The sequence below is a fragment of the Nicotiana tabacum genome, chromosome 18 (genome assembly GCF_000715075.1).
Source record: "Nicotiana tabacum cultivar K326 chromosome 18, ASM71507v2, whole genome shotgun sequence".
Lineage (NCBI taxonomy): Eukaryota > Viridiplantae > Streptophyta > Magnoliopsida > Solanales > Solanaceae > Nicotiana > Nicotiana tabacum.
In genome coordinates this window covers 36585691-36604868 of record NC_134097.1, presented here as the reverse complement: position 1 = coordinate 36604868, position 19178 = coordinate 36585691, and the positions used below count along the sequence as shown (strand labels likewise).

Sequence of the window (19178 nt, the reverse complement as noted above, 5' to 3'; positions counted from 1 at the left end):
GCAGAAAAAGAACTATAAAAGGAAAAGAGAACTATACAAAAATAAGTACAAATAACAAAAAATAGAAAATTTCATTAGATAGACAGTGAAAAGCTTTGAACAGCAAAACAAGTAGAAAACACTGGGGCTACGACCCTGGAAAAACCTAAATAACACTAAAAGGGGTATTACGACTAAATGAACTAGGCAAAATAAAAGGATAGAAGGGTTTGAATCACAAGACAATATTTGGATTACAACCCTACAATAACCCTGACAACAAAAATGACAACAAAATAAACCACCAGGATTCCTCCCCGGGTAACCAAGAAAGGAGCGTATTTCCGATTACCAAGCTCGACATCTTAGAAACTGAGTTCCACATCAATATTACCAATACCATTACCAATTTCAATCACATTGACCTCAGCAAATAGCTTTTGGGTCCCTTTTGCCGACTCGTTCTTAAGATCAACCTTTGGAACTGAGACTGATAGCACTGAAAACTTTGCGACCAGTGGCCCTCCAAGAAGCTCATAAGAGTTCGCATATTCATTTTCAACACAAATCATGCCCAACATATGCGTCTCATTATAAACATGAAATGGACCTTAGCTAGTATCTACCGCATCTGGATTTTGAACGGTAATGTCACCTGCATCAATAAGCTTTTGGATTGCTCTTTTTCAGATGCCAACACTTTTCTATAGTGTGCACTAGGGCATTAGGGAAATATGTGCACCTTTGAGAAAAATCAAAATTCTTTGGAATATGGTTCGGCCTTTTTATCTGAATCGGCTTCAACATGTCTAATTGCCTCAACCTTTGGAACAAACTAGCACATGACTCTCCAATATGAGTGAAAAACTTTTCTCTTTGCTACTGCCTTATCATTTTGTACTCCATCCTCGGTTGGAACCTCTTACGGGTAAGTGGTTGACATGCTTGAAGAGGCGGGTAAGATATTTGTGGAGGTGGTGCAGGCCATTGCGGGTCTCGTGGGTGTGGAGCATATGGCAGTGCATTATGGATACAGTACTCGGAAGGTGAGGTATTTCCTTGGGGATTTTGTAGAGGAAAGTAGCACTGGGAAGGATTATCTGGAGTACGAGGATATTCATGGGATCAGTATTGAGGCTGAAAGCGTTTAGCAGGAATGCCCACTAGATCCCGTCGTTGGTAGGACTCAGCACCATTTTTTCTATCAATTGGAGAACTGAGCAACTTGTTCGTTCCATCTGAGCCAAAACTCCCTAAAACTTCCCTCTGGTTTTGTGACGAACCGGCTAGTTGTCTCATGAGTTACCGCTCCATTTCCCCCATATCTGCTTCATATTACTTTGTCTATCGGATCTATGAGTGATCGAGTTGGTTGGCTCGGGTTCGGGAAAGATTTGGTAAGGTTGGAGACACTTAGTCTCTTTTGAGGAAGCTTAAGTTGGAAAAGTCAACCGGGTTAACTTATGTGTTAGAGGGCTTGGATATGAGTTCTGATGGTTCGGATAGCTTCGGGAGGGTATTTGGGACTTAGGAGTGTGATCGGAATGAGTTTTGGAGGTTCGAAGTAGATTTAGGCTTGAATTGGCGAAGTTGGTATTTTGGCGATTTTTGATTGGTAGGTGAGTTTTGATATAGCGGTCGGAATGGAATTCTGAGAGTTGTAGTAGTTCCGTGGTGTCATTTGGGATGTGTTTGCAAAGTTTCAGGTCATTCGGACATGGTTTGGTTGGGTTTTTTATCAAAAGCGTAATTTATAGGATTTTGGAAACTTAGGCTTGAATCCGATGAGTTTTGGTTGATCCGATGTTATTTGAGGTGTTTTAATGATGGGTATGAGTTTGAATAAGGTTTTGGGATTCATGGGTGCTTTTGGTTGAGGTCTAGGGGGCCTCGGGGTAATTCCGGATTGTTGCCGGAGAAGTTTGGAATTTTGGTGAGCTGCAGATTTTGCTGTTTCTGGTATTTCCGCACCTATTGATTGGGGACCACAGGTGCGATGCCGTAGATGTGGAAGGTTGGTCACAGAAGCAGATTTAGGCTAGAAAGGCTGGAGTCGCAGAAGCGGTTCAAGAGCCGCACCTGCGATGGCGTAGGTGCGGGCAATGTATCGCAGATGCGGTTGTGGTGACTTAAGTGAGGACCGCAGATGCGCTGGTCTTGACCGCATAAGCGGTACAGCAGAAGCAAGAATATGGCCGCAGATGCAAAATCCCTGGGCCAGAAGGTATAAATTATTTCTTTCGTGATTTTTGAGCTATTTCACCATTTTTAAGTCGACTTTGGAGCTTTTTGGACGATTTTGAAGAGGGATTTCAAGGGAACTTCATTGAGGTAAGGATTTTGGACCTAAGACTCGTCCCTATGGTATTTCATGGATTAAAGCTATAATTAATGGAATTTAAGGGTTAAAATTGGGAAACTAGGACTTAGTATTGGAGACCTAGACTTGAGGATTTGAGGGACCTATTATAGTAGGATTTTGGTACTATTGATATGTATGAACTCATGGGGAGATAAGGAATCCATTGATGTGAATTTTATCGAATTCCGAGACGTGGACCCGGGGGTCGGGTTTTGGTAATTTCGAGATTAATGTTGTAAATTGATTATTTCGCTTGGGCTTCGTTCCCTTAGCATATTTTGACGTCGTGATTCCGATTTTGGATAGATTCGAAGTGAGTGGAGGCTGATTCGAGGGGCAAAGTCATCTTGGGCTAGAGATTTGACCTGATTGAGGTGAGTAATGATTGTAAATGATGTCCTGAGGGTATGAAACCCCTGATTTTCACATTGTTGTGCTATATTGAGGTGACGCACATGCTTGATGACGAGTGTGGGGTCGTGCACTGTTATGGATTATGACTTAGTCCATCCTGAATGATTATTTTACCGCGTATTTGACTGAAATCTATTTGCTATCATCATGATTTGGGCTGAATGCCATATTTTGGCCTCGTGCCAATTATTTGAACCCTTCGGGGATTTTTATTGATATTTCCTCACTATTTTGACTTTATACTTGAACTCAGTCATGCTATATTCCACTATTTTCATACTCAGCCATGTTTACTCTGTTTTAACACTTAATGATCTTTTAAATGATATTGAGCTGAGAAGCATGTTTTACTATTGCCAGAGTGGCTTGTGAGAATTTTGACTGAGTAAGGCCGAGGGCCTATGTTGTGAGGAAACACTGGTTATGATTATGAGGCCGAGGGCCTGAGATATGTACGCCACGAGGTGGTTTGTTGATATGAGGTCGAGAGCCTAGTGATGATGCCACGAGATGGCTTGATATTGTGCTTCGGCCGTAAGGGGCCCCTCTAGGAGTCTACACACCCCCAGTGAGTGGGGGTACCCAGTGTGATGTGAGATATAGCCCGAGGGGCTGGTATTGTTCTGAGATATTGCCCGAGGGGCGGATTTGTTGACATTGTGCCTGAGGGGTGAACTTTTATGTGTTTATCTTTCTTATTTTTCTACCATTTACTTGTTTAAATTGTTGAAAAGGCATTTCATGAAGATTAAGCTGAACTTAAATGATTTTTCATGTCTTTACTGATTCACTACTTTTACTGGTTTTACTGCTTCATTTAGTCTGTAATGTGCCTTACATGTTTTCATATCTCTAAATCGTTTATCTATGATTATTACTCATTGAGTTGGAGTACTCACTTTACTCCCTGCACCCCGTGTGCAGATTCAGGCATTGCTGATCCTGCCAGTACGAGTTGAGAGCTTCCGGCAGACTTCGTAGTCTAAGAGGTAGCTGTTTGGCGTCCGTAGACCCGTGTTTCTCCCCTTTTATCTCATTTCTATCTTTTTATCAGACACTTTGTATTAGCTTATAGACTTTTCAGACTTGTGTTAGGATTGATAGATGCTCATGACTAGTGACACCCCGATATCGGGATGTGTTGGGTTGTTCTACCGCAAATTTTTTTTGTTGACTACTTAAATGTTGGATTGTTTCTCATGTTTTAGACTTAATTCTCGTTGTTAACAGCTTAAAACTAAAATGGGTATGTGTCGGCTGGCTTTGTCTTCACGAGAGGCACCATCACGATCGGGTTCGGGTTTAGGGTTGTGACAAGTTGGTATCAGAGCCTAGGTTACATAGGTCTCACAAGTCATGAGCAGGTTTAGTAGAGTCTCACAGATCGGTACGGAGATGTCTGTATTTATCCTCGAAAGGCTGTAGAACCTTTAGGAAAAACTTCATATTCTAGAAATTCTTGTCGTGCGAGTTTGTTGATCTGAGTACTAAACTTATGTCATTCTATTCTCCCACAGATGGTGAGGACACACACTACCGTTCAGGAGGGACGACCACTAGTACCACCAGCTGTGGCCACTTGAGGCCGAGGACGCGATTGTGGTCATGGTAGGGGCAGAGGTGTGGCCCGCACAACAGCTAGGGCAGCACCTGCAGATCCACCAGCCACCCTAGTTCAGGATCAGGTCCCAGTTATGGACACTCCAGCAACACCAGTTCAGGAACAAGTTGTCCCCATTGTGATTCCGGATCTTCAGCAGGCCTTGGCTCAGATTCTATTAGTTTACACTAGCCTAGCTCAGGCGGTCTCAACTACTACAGCCGCAGCTACTTCTTAGGACGAGGGAGGCAATCAGACTCCCATCGCTCGCACACCTGAGCAGGTCGTGCAGGGACTTCAGACACTGGGGGCACATCCAGCCTAGTCGGTTGCAGATGCTCATGACTATGTAGTTCCTGCTATGCCAGAGGACAAGCAGCGTAGGTTGGAGAGGTTTAGTAGAATTTGGCCTCCGACCTTCAGTGGTGCAGAGGGTGAGGATGCCCAGGATTTCTTGGATAAGTTTTAGAGGATGCTTCGTACAACGGGTATTCTGGAGACCAGCGGGTTTGCTTTCACTATTTATTAGTTTTATGGAGCTGCCTTCACTTGGTGGGAGGCTTTTGAGAGGTGTAGGCCTATTTGTGCAGCACCCCTTACCTGGAAGTAGTTCTCCGTTGTCTTTCTGGAGAAGTATGTGCCGCAGTCTCATAGAGAGGAGCTGCGCAGGCATTTTGGGTGGTTCTGTTAGGGAGATATGACTGTGACACAGTATGAGATGAGGTTCTCCGAGCTAGCTCATCATGCTATTTGGTTGGTTCCGATAGATAGAGAGAGGATTAGTAGGTTTGTTGATGGCCTCACTTATCAGCTTCGTATTCTCATGACTAGGGAGAGGGTGACTGGAGCTATTTTCAAGGAGGTTGTGGATATTGCCCGTGAGACTAAGTCTTTTCATCGCTAGGAGCGAGAGGAGAGGGAGGCCAAGAGGCCTCGAGGATCTGGTAGTTATAGTGGTACTCCTTCGAGAGGTCAGTTTCAGCACGGCAGAGGCCGTCTGTTTAGACATGCTCAGCCAACTCTCCTAGGTTATCGTGGGGCATCATCGGGTCATGGTTCTTATCAGAAACAATCATCACTTAGTTCCCTTCCAACTCAGAGTTCGTCCCATGCTCTATCAGTTCAGGGCTCTTCTATGCCAGGTGCATCTGTTAGTCACTCCGATGCGAGGGGTTCCCTTCAGTCCCTTTCTCCAGCACCTGAGAGTTGTTATGAGTGTAGAGTGATGGGTCATATGTAGAGGTAGTGTCCTTGTCGTCTTGTGGGTTCATCTCAGCAGAGGGATCAGTCATCCGCTTCAGCGCTAGTTACTTCATCACCACCTGCCCAGCCAACTAGGGGTGGAGGTCAGTCAACTAGGGGTTGCCCTAGAGGGAGAGGTCAATCAGGTGGCGGTCATGCCCGTTTCTATGCACTTCTAGCTAGACCCGTTGCTATTGCTTTAGATGTTGTTATTATAGGTATTTTTCAGTCTACCACAGATATGCCTCTATATTATTTGATCCCGGTTCCACCTTTTCTTATGTGTCATCATACTTTGCTCGTTATTTGGGTACCCCTCGTGAGTCTCTTGCTTCACCTGTTCATGTATCTACCCCCGTGGGCGATACTGTTGTTGTAGACCCTGTGTACCGGTCGTGTGTGATGACTATTGGGGGTCTGAAGACCCAAGTGGATCTTTTATTATTGATTATGGTAGAGTTCGATGTTATCTTAGGCATGGATTGGCTATCTCTGTGTTGTGCTATTCTGGACTGTCATGCTAAGATAGTCACATTGGCTATACCGGGCGTGCCACAGATTGAGTAGCGAGGTGTGGCCGATTATGCTCCCAGTAGAATGATCTCATTCTTGAAGGCCTAGTGTATGGTTGGGAAGGGGTGTCTTTCATATCTAGCCTTTGTGAGGGATGTCGGTGCTGAGACTCCTGGTATTAATTTTGTTCCAGTTGTGATGGATTTTCCCAATATGTTTCCTGCAGACCTGCCGGGCATGCCACCGAATAGGGATATTGATTTTGGTATTGACCTAGTGCCGGGCACTCAGCTCATTTCTATTCTGCCGTATCGTATGGCACCAGCGGAGTTGAAAGAGTTAAACGAGCAGCTTCAGGAACTCCTTGATAAGGGGTTCATTCGGCCTAGTGTGTCACTTTGGGGTGCGCCGGTTCTATTTATGAAGAAGAAGGATGGAACTATGATGATGTGCATTGATTATAGGAAATTGAAAAAAGTAACAGTTAAGAACAAGTATCTTTTGCCTCGTATTGATGATTTATTCGACCAGCTTCAGGGAGCGAGAGTGTTCTACAAGATTGATCTCCGTTCGGGTTATCACCAGTTGAAGATCAGGGACTCGTATATTCTTTAGACGGCTTTCAGGACCCGATATGGTCATTATGAGTTCTTGGTGATGTCTTTTGGGTTGACCAATGCCCCAGCAGCATTCATGTATTTGATGAACAGTGTGTTTTGGCCTTATCTCGACTCGTTTGTCATAGTCTTCATTGATGATATTCTGGTGTATTCGCATAGTCAGGAGGAGCACGCGGAGCATTTGAGAGTTGTGTTGCAGAGATTGAGGGAGGAGAAGCTTTATGCAAAATTCTCCAAGTGTGAGTTTTGGCTCAGTTAAGTGCCTTTCTTGGGGCACGTGGTGTCCAGCGAGGGTATTCAGGTTGATCCGAAGAAGATAGAGGCGGTTCAGAGTTGGCCCAGACCATCCTCAGCCACAGAGATTCGCAGCTTCCTAGGTTTGGCAGTTTATTACCGCCTGTTTGTTCAGGGATTCTCATCTATTGCATTACCCTTGACCAAGTTGACTCAGAAGGGTGTTTCATTTGTGTGGTCAGACAAGTGTATTGTGATGCTTCAAGAGTTGCTATTGGTTGTGTATTGATGCAGGAGGGTAGAGTTATTACTTATGCTTCTTGTCTGTTGAAGCCCCATCAGAAGAACTACCCCGTTCATGATTTGGAGTTGGGTGTCATAGTTCACGCGTTGAAGATTTGGAGGAACTACTTGTATGGTGTGTCTTGTGAAGTGTTTACTGATCATCGTAGTCTCCAGCACTTGTTCAAGCAGAAAGATCTTAATTTGAGGCAGCGTAGATGGTTGGAGTTGCTAAAGGATTATGATATCACTATATTGTACCATCCGGAAAAGGCCAATATGGTGGTCGATGCTTTGAGCTGAAAGGAGGTGAGTATGAGGAGTTTGGCATATATTACAGTTAGGGAGAGACCTCTTGCAGTTGATGTTCAGGCCTTGGCCAATCGGTTCGTGAGGTTAGATATTTCAGAGCTAAGTCAGGTATTGTCTTGTGTGGTTTCTCGGTCTTCCTTACATGATCGCATCAGAGAGCGCCAGTATGATAATCCGCATTTGCTTGTTCTTAAGGAGAGAGTTCAGCATGATGATGCTAGAGATGTGACTATTGGTAATGATGGGGTGTTGAGGATTCAGGGTCGGATTTGTGTGCCCAATGTAGAATGGCTTTGGGAGTTGATTCTGGATGAGGCCCATAGTTCGCGGTATTCCATTCATCCTGGTGCCGTGAAGATGTATCAGGATTTGAGGCAGCATTATTGGTGGAAGAAAATGAAGAAGGACATCGTGGGATTTGTAACTCGATCTCTCAATTATCAGCAGGTGAAATATGAGCATTAGATACCGGGTGGCTTGCTTTAGTGGATGGATATTCTAGAGTGGAAGTGGGAGAGGATCACAGTGGACTTTGTAGTTGGACTTCCAAAGATTTTGAAGAAGTTCAATGCTATTTGGGTGATTGTGGATCGGCTGACCAAGTTTGTGCGCTTCATTCTTGTGTGTACTACCTGTTCTTCAGAGCGATTGGCAGAGATCTATGTCTGGGAGATTGTTCATTTGCATGGTGTCCTAGTTTCCATCATCTAAGATAGGGGCACTCAGTTTACATCGCAGTTTTGGAGGTCTGTGCAGCGAGTATTAGGTACTCAAGTGGAGTTGAGCACAGCTTTTCACCCTCAGATGGACGGGCAGTTCGAGCGTACTATTCAGATATTGGAGAACACGTTGCGTTCTTGTGTCATTGATTTTGGAGGGTCATGGGATAAGTTTCTAATGCTTGCAGAGTTTGCTTATAACAACAGCTACCAGTTGAGTATTCAGATGGCTCCATTTGAGGCTTTGTATAAGAGGTGGTGTAGATCTCCAATTAGTTAGTTCAAGCCCGATGAGGCTAGGCTATGGGGACAGACTTGGTGCAGGATGCTTTAGAAAAGGTGAAAGTGATTCAGGAAAGGTTTCGTACAGTGCAGTCGAGGCAAAAGAGTTATGTTGATAAGAAGGTTCGGGATGTGTCTTACATGGTTGGTGAGAAGGTTCTGTTGAAGGTTTTGCCTATGAAGGGTGTCATGAGATTTGGGAAGAAAGGTAAATTGAGTCCTCGGTTCATTGGGCCTTTTGAGGTGGTTCGGAGGATTAGGGAGGTGGCTTATGAGCTTGCCTTGCCACCCAGCTTGTCGAGTGTGCATCCGGTATTTCATATTTCTATTATCCGGAAGTATATTGGGGATTCGACTCATGTTCTGGATTTCAGCACGGTTCAGTCGGATGGTGATTTGACTTATGATGTGGAGCCAGCAGTTATTTTGGAGCGTCAGGTTCGAAAGTTGAGATCAAAGGATATAACTTCAGTGAAAGTGCAATGAAGAGGTCGGCCCGTAGAGGAGGCTACCTAGGAGACCGAGCGGGAGATGCAAAGCATATATCCTCACATGTTTGAGGCTTTAGGTATGTTTATTGACTCGTTCTAGGACGAAGGTTTGTTTAAATTGGGGAGGATGTGACGATCCGGCCAGTCATCTCATGAGTTACCACTCCGTTTCCCCCATTTCTGCTTCTTATTGCTTTGTCTATCGGTTCTATGTGTGATCGAGTTGGTTGGCTCTGGTTCGGAAAAGATTTGGTAAGCTTGGAGACACTTAGTCTCTTTTGAGGAAGCTTAAGTTGGAAAAGTCAACCGGACATTGACTTATGTGTTAGAAGGCTCGGATGTGATTTTGTGATGGTTCGGATAGCTTCGGGAGGTGATTTGGGACTTAGAAGCATGATCGGAATGAGTTTTGGAGGTTCGGAATAGATTTAGGCTTGAATTGGCGAAGTTAGTATTTTGGCGATTTTCGATTGGTAGGTAAGATTTTGATATAGGGGTTGGAATGGAACTCTGAGAGTTGAAGTAGTTCTGTGGTGTCATTTGGGATGTGTGTACAAAGTTCCAGGTCATTCGGGCGTGGTTTGGTTGGGTTTTTGATCAAAAGTGTAATTTAGAGGATTTTGGAAACTTAGGCTTGAATCCAATGTGTTTTGGTTGATCTGATGTTGTTTGAGGTGTTTTGAAGATTGGTATAAGTTTGAATAAAGTTTAGGGATTTGTGGGTGCTTATGGTTGAGGTCCCGGGGGCTCGCTGTGATTTCGGATGGTAGCCGGAGAAATTTGGAATTTTTGTGAGCTGCAGATTTTGCTGCTTCTGGTATTTTCGCACCTATGGATTGGGGACCATAGGTGCGATGCCGCAGATGCGGATGATTGGTCGCAAAAGTGGATTTAGGCTGGAGCTGCAGAAGCGGTTCAGGAGCCCACCTGCGATGGCACAGGTGTGGGCAATGTATCGCAGATGCGGTTTTGGTGACTTAAGCGAGGACCGCAGAAGCGAGAATATGGCCTCATATGCGAAATCCTTGGGCAGAAGGTATTAATATATTTCGCGATATTTAAGCTAATTCACCATTTTTAAGTCGGCTTTGGAGCTTTTTGGACAATTTTGAAGAGGCGTTTCAAGGTAACTTCATGGAGGTAAGGATTTTGGACCTAAAACTCGTCCCTATGGTATTATTTCACGGATTAGAGCTATAATTAATGGAATTTAAGGGTTAAAATTGGGGAAACTAGGGCTTAGTATTGGAGACCTAGACTTAAGGATTTGAGCGACCTATTGTGGTCGGATTTTGGTACTTTTGATATGTATGAACTCGTAGAGAGATAAGGAATCCATTGATGTGAATTTTATCGAATTCCGAGACATGGGCCCTGGGGTCAGGTTTTGGTAATTTTGGGATTAATGTTGTATACTGATTATTTTCGCTTGGGCTTCGTTCCTTAGCATATTTTGACGTTGTGATTCTGATTTTGGATAGATTCGACGCGAGTGGAAGCCGATTTGAAGGGCAAAGGCGTCGCGGGCTAGAGATTTGACCGAATTAAGAAGAGTAATGATTGTAAATAATGTCCTAGGGGTATGAAACACCGGATTTACACATCATTGTGCTATACTGAGGTGACACACACGCTTGATGACGAGCGTGGGGTTGTGCATTGTTGGGGATTGTGACTTAATCCGTCCCGAATGATTATTTTTTCGTGTATTTGACTGAAATCTATTTGCTATCATCATGATTTGGGCTGAATGCCATATTTGGGCCTCGTGCCAACTATTTGAACCCTTCGGGGTTTTTTATTGATATTTTCTCACTATTTTAACTTTATACTTGAACTTAGTCATGTTATATTCCACTGTTTTATACTCATCCATGTTTACTCTGTTTTAACACTAAAATGATCTTTTAAATGATATTGAGCTGAGAATCATGTTTTACTATTGCCCGATTGGCTTGTAAGGATTTTGACTGAGTAAGGCCGAGGGCCTATGTTGTGAGGATACACTGGTTATGATTATGAGGCCGACGGCCTGAGATATATACGCCACGAGGTGGCTTGTTGATATGAGGCCGAGAGCCTAGTGATGATGCCACGAGATGACTTGATATTGTGCTTGGACTGTAAGGGGCCCCTCCAGGAGTCTGCACACCCCCAGTGAGCGCGGGTACCCATTGTGATGTGAGATATAGCCCGCGGGGCTGGTATTGTTCTAAGATATTGCCCGAGGGGCGGATTTGCTGATATTGTGCTCGAGGGGCGAACCTTTATGTGTTTATCTTTCTTAATTGTCTGCCATTCACCTGTTTAAATTGTTGAAAAGGCATTTTATGAAGATTAAGCTGAACTTAAATGATTTTTCATGTCTTTACTGATTCACTGCTTTTACTGGTTTTACTGCTTTATTATAGTCAGTAATGTGCCTTACATGTTTTCATATCTCTCAGTCGTTTATTTATGATTATTACTCACTGAGTTGGAGTACTAACTTTACTCCCTGCACCCTGTGTGCAAATTCAGGCTTTGCTGATCTTGCTAGCGCGAGTTGAGAGCTCCCGACAGACTTCGGAGTCCACGAGGTAGCTGCTTAGCATCCGCAGACCCGTGTTTCTCCCCCTTTATCTCATTTCTATCTTTTTATCTGACATTTTGTAATAGCTTATAGATTTTTTAGACTTGTGTTAAGATTGATAGATGCTCATGACTAGTGACACCCCGGTATCTGGCTGTGTTGGGTTGTTCTTCTGCAAATTTGTACAGTTGACTGCTTAAATGTTGGATTGTTTATCATGTTTTAGACTTAATTCTCATTGTTGACTGCTTAAAACTGAAATAGGTAAGTGTCGGTTGGCCTTGTCTTCACGAGAGGCGCCATCACGACTGGGTCCGGATTTAGGGCTGTGACAGGTTTCTTTTCCATCTGTGATAGGGAAAGGTGGTTTGGGATAATGTCTATATTGTACTGATGGTGCCGAACAAAATCTTGAATCATGTCACCCCATGCATGCGACTTACTGGCATCTTGATGACTAAACCACTCCAAGGCTTCCCCACTCAACCTCTCACTGAAATGTGCCATCAACAATTAATCTTTCCCGCAAAAACATCTCATTTCACTGCAATAACCCCTTAGATGGGCTCCTGGATCTCCACGCCCATCATACAAATCAAACTTTGTCATCTTAAACCCAGCAGGCAACTAGGTGCCGGGAAACAAGCACAAGTCTTTGTAAGACACACTCATCTGGCTCCCTATCCCTTGCATGTTTCTTAAAGACTGCTCTAAGATTTTCACCTTCCTGTATATTTCATCTTGCTCCACTGTCTTAACAGACTTTTTAGTTTCACCGAGAGGCTCAAAATGAGGAGCATGAGAGTATGGATCTGAGACCTTGAAAGTTGGTTCTAGAGCACAGTGTTGGGTATCGGTGATTTTGAACACAGTCTCGCTAGAGGATCGAGGAAAGGTAGCTAGTGGATGAGCTACAAAAATATGAGTGGTCAAAGGAGCGGGATATGAGGTGGTTTTCGTGGGTGGAGTGCAAAAAAGTTGTGGGGAGATATCAGCAGCAGTGGGAATCTGGATTTGTGATAGTGGCGGAATGGTGACGAGGCTTTCAGGGTAGTTAGTGGGAAATAATGGTGGAGGACGCCCACTAATCCAGGCTTGGTATATTTCGGCCATATGTCCTTTCAACCTTAAGACCTCTTCTTTCAACTCAGATTCCGACTCAACAATCTCCTTAGACGGATCAATAACACTCATGTCCAAGTCTTTGTTAGCCATGGCTACCTTGCTCTTTGATCTTGTGTTGTATGAATGAGTTACTTAAGAACCACAAACCAACCACCCTTCTGCTCAATGAAGATAACAAAAGTAACAAAATGGGGTCATCCTGTTAGCATTAGGGCATTTAATAGCTAAAATATCGCATTGCGTGCAATGCACCTAGCAACAATTAACGGTTCTAGAATAACTTCGAGGGTCACAAGGTCATTTGGCATCATCATAATTTGTTCATCTCAATCTTCTCTTTTCTTTTCTTTTCTAGCACTTCTTGGCTTGCTCATTTTCCTTCCTCTTTTTTTCTTCAAATTATCACTCTTTTCTTTCCTCTCATTTCTCACATCCCATAATTTCATCTCTCTTTTTCTTTTTTTTCTTTTAATATTAATTTTTAAAAATTATTCGATCGAACTCTATGTAGGTTGCCTATGTATCATGACGCCGTATGAATCAGATCTTTGCGCAGTTCGGAAAGATTGGAATAAAGAAAACAAACTAACGTTCTCTTTTTCTTTTTTTACCCTTTTTTTACCTAAATGAATACTCTGAAGAGAAAAAGGAAGAAAATCTCTCTCTCTCTCTCTTTTTATATTTAATGTTCTATAATCTATTCCAAACTCAATCTTAAAAAAACATATATTTTTTTTCTTTTTCTTTTTCTTTTTTTTGAAATAAATAATCTATGAGAAATTATTAAGGAAAAACCCCTAGAAGAGAAAAATATTTTTTGATTCTTTTTTTAGGAAGAAAATCTAAAGAATGAACCAAAGAAAAATATTTTAAATTTTCACTTGATATCCTGAAGAAAGATTTCGAAACAAGCAATGAAAAAGATAAAAATATTTTTGGATTTCAGCTTTTGATTACCTAAAGGAAAAACTCTAAAAATAAACAAACGATAAAGTATGGTTTTTTTTTCTTCTATGTACAATGTCCTAAAGTTCTAGTGAAAATAATATATTTCCCAAAGAAGAACCTCAAAAGAAAATCTTTTTGGATTTTTGGAATTAATATCTTAAAGAAAACTTCTAAAGAGGTATTTAAAAGAAAATTCTTTTTTTTTTGTCTTTTTATTCTTAATATACTAAAGGAAATATAAAAGTAATTTTTATTTTGAGTTCAAGATATTAACTTCCTAAGGAAAACCACCTCAAAAGAATCTTTTTTTAAAATTTATAGAATTAGTATTCTAAAGGAAACTTCTAACGGAAATATAAAACGCAAAATCTATTTTTTTTTTATCTTTGAGTTATAACACACTTTTTCAAATGCAAAATAGGAAGTACAATAACAAAAGACTCCACATTACTGTACAAAACTACAAGGTAAAAGACGACATAAAAAGAAAAATAGAATCAAAACATAACATAAAAAAATCTCCATTTGCAAACTCCTGAATGACCGATCCTGATTGGATGGCCTCGGAGTGTCTGTCATGCTCAAACTCCGATAAGTAGATCCACACATGTATGAGAAAACTGAAACAAACACTATGTGAGACAATACCAGTCCCTACTGGACACATACAAGACATGATTGAGGCTATTTTTGCAAAACGGCGTGTGTGGCCAAAAGGTGGGTAGAAGTGCAAACTCGACAAAAGTGACATCTAAGACATGGAGAAATTACTTTGCAGAAATGTCCCTTTTTATAGAAATGGTCTATGTGGAAAAAAAATGGCTAAGCATGTATTCAACACAACAGACCTTAAACAGAGAGAACATCTTGTTGTGGACTTAGAACTCTAAAACATGGGCTAATTGAACCACTTTTGCAAAAATGACCCCATTTTGCAAGAACGGCCGATGTGGCCAAAAGCAGCTAGATATGCAAATTCGACAAGGACAGACCTTTAAAGTAAAGAGAAACCGAATTATGGATTGAGGGCTCTCCAGACACAATTAAACAAACCACTTTGCGAATATTGCCCTATTTTGCAAAATGACCGATGTGGCCAAAAGTGGCTAGACATGCAAGAATTGGCTATGATCCTTGAAGCCAAGAACCTAAGACTCACTAGGAAGACTGTACCCTATTTGGGTTTCCTACGTATCCCGCCCCGAAAGACGAGAATCAGGTATGCGTAGTTCGAGAAGATGGGATACGAGCGAGAATAAAAAAACAACTAATTTAGAGAAAATATATTTTGTCTTTTTTCTTGAAAAATGATGAAACATGTAAAATCTTTTTGGATTTTCTTTTTCTTTTTTTTTCTCTTTTCGTTTTTTTGAAAAAATGATGGGAAAGTGCGAAATCTTTTTGGATTTTTTCATTTTCATTTCTTTTGGTCTTTTCTTGAAAAAGCGTGAAAGAAAATTATAGCTTCGCCCTACTTGCTTTATTTTAAACTTCACACTCTTTTCTTTCTCATTTACCCTCAACCCTCATTGGTCCGCCAAATGACCCCTTTTACCCTTGTAGAATGTAACATATAGCACATAAGATGCATCAAGATGGTCTTTTATTTTTTAGTACACCTGTCCTAGACGGACCCAACCCCTGTGTTGAGTCCCTAAAGTCAAATGCACATGATGCAAATAAGAGTTCCTAATAGGGATCCAGCATGGGGCTGCGTTATTCTAAGTTTTAAAACTTGGGTGTATTGTTCTAGACTTGGTGTACTCGAGCGGATAACTCGAGCCAAGGGGGGTATGTACCGGGAACCAAAAGGCCATCCGGCTTTGTAACTTGTTTGAACCTCTTTCTAAATTAGGTATGACACTAACAGAAAAGAAGTCACGCCAGCATGCACTTCCCCGAATATGAGAAGAGAAGGGGTTTCGCAACAGTTTATATACAGTTCAAATAATATCAAAGCGGTAAAAAACGGCATTTAGCACATTAGGCCCTAACATGTAACAAAAATGAGATAATAAATAAAAGCCAAATATAAAAGCTATTCTAAGCTGGAATTCTGAACCATGAACTAGAAATTTTGGGTTCTTATCCCAAGCAGAGTCGCCAGAGCTGTCACACCTCCTTTTTCTACCCCAGAAAAGGTATAGGGGAGTTTCTCCAATTAAAGTGACAATAATAGAAACGAGATTATTTATTTCAAATTCAGAGTCGCCACTTGGGATAATTTATGGTGTCCCAAGTCACCGATTTAAAATCTCGAATCGAGGAAGTTTTACTCTGTTTTACAGTCTGCGAAACACAAAAATCCTGGTAAGGAATTTTGTTAACCCGGGAGAAGGTGTTAGGCATTCCCGGATTCCGTAGTTTTAACACGGTCGCTCAACTATTATTATTTACCTAACTATCTGATTAATCACATGTTTTATACCTATTGTGCATTTTTAACCTTTGACCGCTTTTAATTATTTATGGAATTATTCTAGAACAAGTTACAATTGTTGTATACTTGTTTGTTTGGTACACATTGTAAATCGTGTCACGGGAACCATACCCACAATGTACAACATGTTTAATTTATTAGCATTATTAATTTTTATGGCCGGGTCACAAAAATGTACCCCCGAATTTGAAAATTGTGTACCACAACTACGTCATGTGAATCGTACCCGTAGCTATGATACTTTATTTAATTAACGCGCCTCAAGCAAACTACGAGAATTCAAGGCATTTCTCTACATTAGTTAAGTTATTGGTGTGAGGGCCATAAACTATGTGATTGAATGGCATACCTCAACTTATTTTAAAAAAAAATTGTATTCAACTAAAGCGAATCATGGAGTTCTTGCTTAATCTAAATCAAAAACAAAAAAAAATGTTTGTTGTAAGTAAGAAAAGTAAACAAAACTAAAATTGTATTCAACTAGAGAGTAAGTAAGAAAATTAAACAAAAGTAAAATAAATAATTAAATAAAAACTTATTTCATGCTCTATTCCCTTTAATTTCTCGTTTACATGAATTTAGACCGAGCTCAATCCTAAAGCATGTAAGTGAGTTAGATCCTAATGGACTCGATCTTCCCCCACCCACAGTTCAACAATCATCCAGACAAATATTATCCAACCCAAAGAAAATAGGCATCTAGAATATATATAAGCTAAATAATGACACGGACAATAAAAAAATAAACAACAGATTCCAATATGACAAAAATCTTTCTAATTCTAGCTAAATCGCCCCTCACTCTCACGTGTTCAGCAGCAAACATGATTCCCAGTGCACACGAGGATTGTAAAGGTCAAAATTTGACCAAGAGCAAACCAAAACTTTCACAAACAAAAGGAGCTACAACACAATTTGGAAATAACTGAGAAGACTACAAATGCACCACATTCTACAACCTTGGTCATACAAATCGAAACATGAAGCCTGAGCGCAAACATAGACATTTCTATGACACTTACGCATCTGGCTAAAGAGAGAAGAGACCAAGAATGTTAAAGAACCAATCCGAACAAATACCAATAATCTAGAACTAAAGAAAATGACAAAAAGATCTTTTAAACTTGAATAGGCAGGGATTAACTTAAAAAGGAATTAACTAATGTTGTAACTGATAAACAGGAAGAAAATACACATTTTCCTATCTTTTACCAACCTTAACACAATAGTGAAGGCTTCAATTTCATTCAAACTTAGCTGAAGATGATCGATCACCAATAGATAGAGAATCCCAAATGATGTTTTCAGCCTTTCATGCGTGCACCAGTGTGTTCGAAACTAAACCAACAGTCATGAATCAAATCTTCGAATTCTAGCAGCTAGGAACAGACTTGCAAGTGTCATAACTAAGTGTATTTCTCAACAAACATAGAGGAAGAGGGAAAAACTATAATAGCAAGACAATATATGTTTGATTTCATCCAAATCTATGAAGTACGAAAATTTCGCTAAGCCATTACACATCAACTAACACGGATATGGAAACTTTGCATTTTTCTAACAGTAATCTAATATGCCTCACCAACTCACATAATCACAAAATCAAATCGAGCCTCGATCAACCATGTTGGAGTTGAACAGATTCCATATAGACGTTCAAATACCAAAAGCAAAACAAGGCACATGTAATGAAAGGAAATTCACGCAAAGCTTAACTCTATTCGAAACCGGCGAACAACTGCCTCTGTTAACACTCAAACCTGATCGTCTTTCCACAACTAAACTGAACCAATCGATTGAACCTTGGATCTTATCATATGAAGATCAACACCAAAAGAGAGATAAAAGGGAAAAAGAATGAACCTTTAAGAGGATTTCAATTAAAACTTCTGTCCGGATGTGATACAAGCAAGGAAATCAAACAACAAGATCCATATCCACTGCATGAAACAATCAACAATTAAATCCGGAACTACGAACAAAACCTCAGAGACAGCAAACGACGGACAATAATCAAATCGAACCCCCCTCGACTCCATCAGATTCCATAAGAGAAGATCAAAATCAAAAACTAGAGTGTATGTTTTTTTCGGATTTGAGAAGCAGAAATGACATTAAAAGGAACTAAAATTGTAGGGATGTTTATGAACTCTTCGAAACTTTCCCCAATTTTTTCCTAATTTATGTCCAAAAAACACCTCTGATTTTTCTGTCTGTGTACCTCTATTCCTCTTACTGTTCGTGTGTGAGTGGTTGCCGGTTTCTGGCCATTTCTGGTGGTGAAAGAGCAGCAACCGGTCTGCTGTGAGTTGAAGAAGAAGGAGCTATGGTGTACAAAGGTGGTGTGAGCGGCGTCTGGGCTTGGCTGGAGGGGCAGTGGCGTTGATTTTGGAGAAGGGATGAGAGGTATTTCTCCGTTCTGTAGCGTTGGAAGTTCAAAGGTTTTTTGTTTGTGTTGAAGAATGGGGTAACGGCTAGGGGGGGTGTGTGTTCAACGGCTGAAGGGTGTTCTTTTGTTGAAGAACGACGCAAGGTGGGGGTGTTCCTTTTGGTAAAAAAACGGCCCTCATTTTTTAGGTTAGGGGCTGCGTTTAAGTCTAAGTCTAGGTTTTTAGGGGTATTAGGATTGGGTTATTATGGGATAGGTCCCAGAATTAGGCCTAAAAATATGACCTCATTTACCAATTAATCTTACTTAAATAAAATAACTATTAAAATAAGACTAACGGTTAAAACAAACCTACTTTTGGTATTTTTCAAATATCATACTAAAAGATAAAAATGGAATTAGATTAAATTCATTGCAAAAATTAAAATAATATTCCTAAAAACAAAGTGGAATTATTTTTGTATTTTTTTAATTTTATATAAAGTAGATAAATTAAAAGTAACTAGATAAAATATTAATTAGCTAAATAAAAGAAAATATTTTTGTAATTTTTATTTTTGTGATAAAATAAAGTAAAAGAGTCAAAACTAATTGAATACCGATATTAGGCCTAAACTAAATATTTATATGCTACAATATGTAAAATCTTGGGGA

At 40.8% G+C, this 19178-nt stretch overlaps 1 long non-coding RNA gene across 1 annotated transcript; it reads right to left on the bottom strand.

Moving 5' to 3' along the window:
- Nucleotides 1–17983: 17983 nt before the first annotated feature.
- On the bottom strand, nucleotides 17984–18681 carry LOC107776415 (uncharacterized). The gene is made up of 2 exons (XR_001645975.1): nucleotides 18357–18681; nucleotides 17984–18075 (listed from the first exon to the last, which is right to left on the bottom strand). It is a non-coding gene; the product is annotated as an uncharacterized LOC107776415 (long non-coding RNA).
- Nucleotides 18682–19178: the final 497 nt, after the last annotated feature.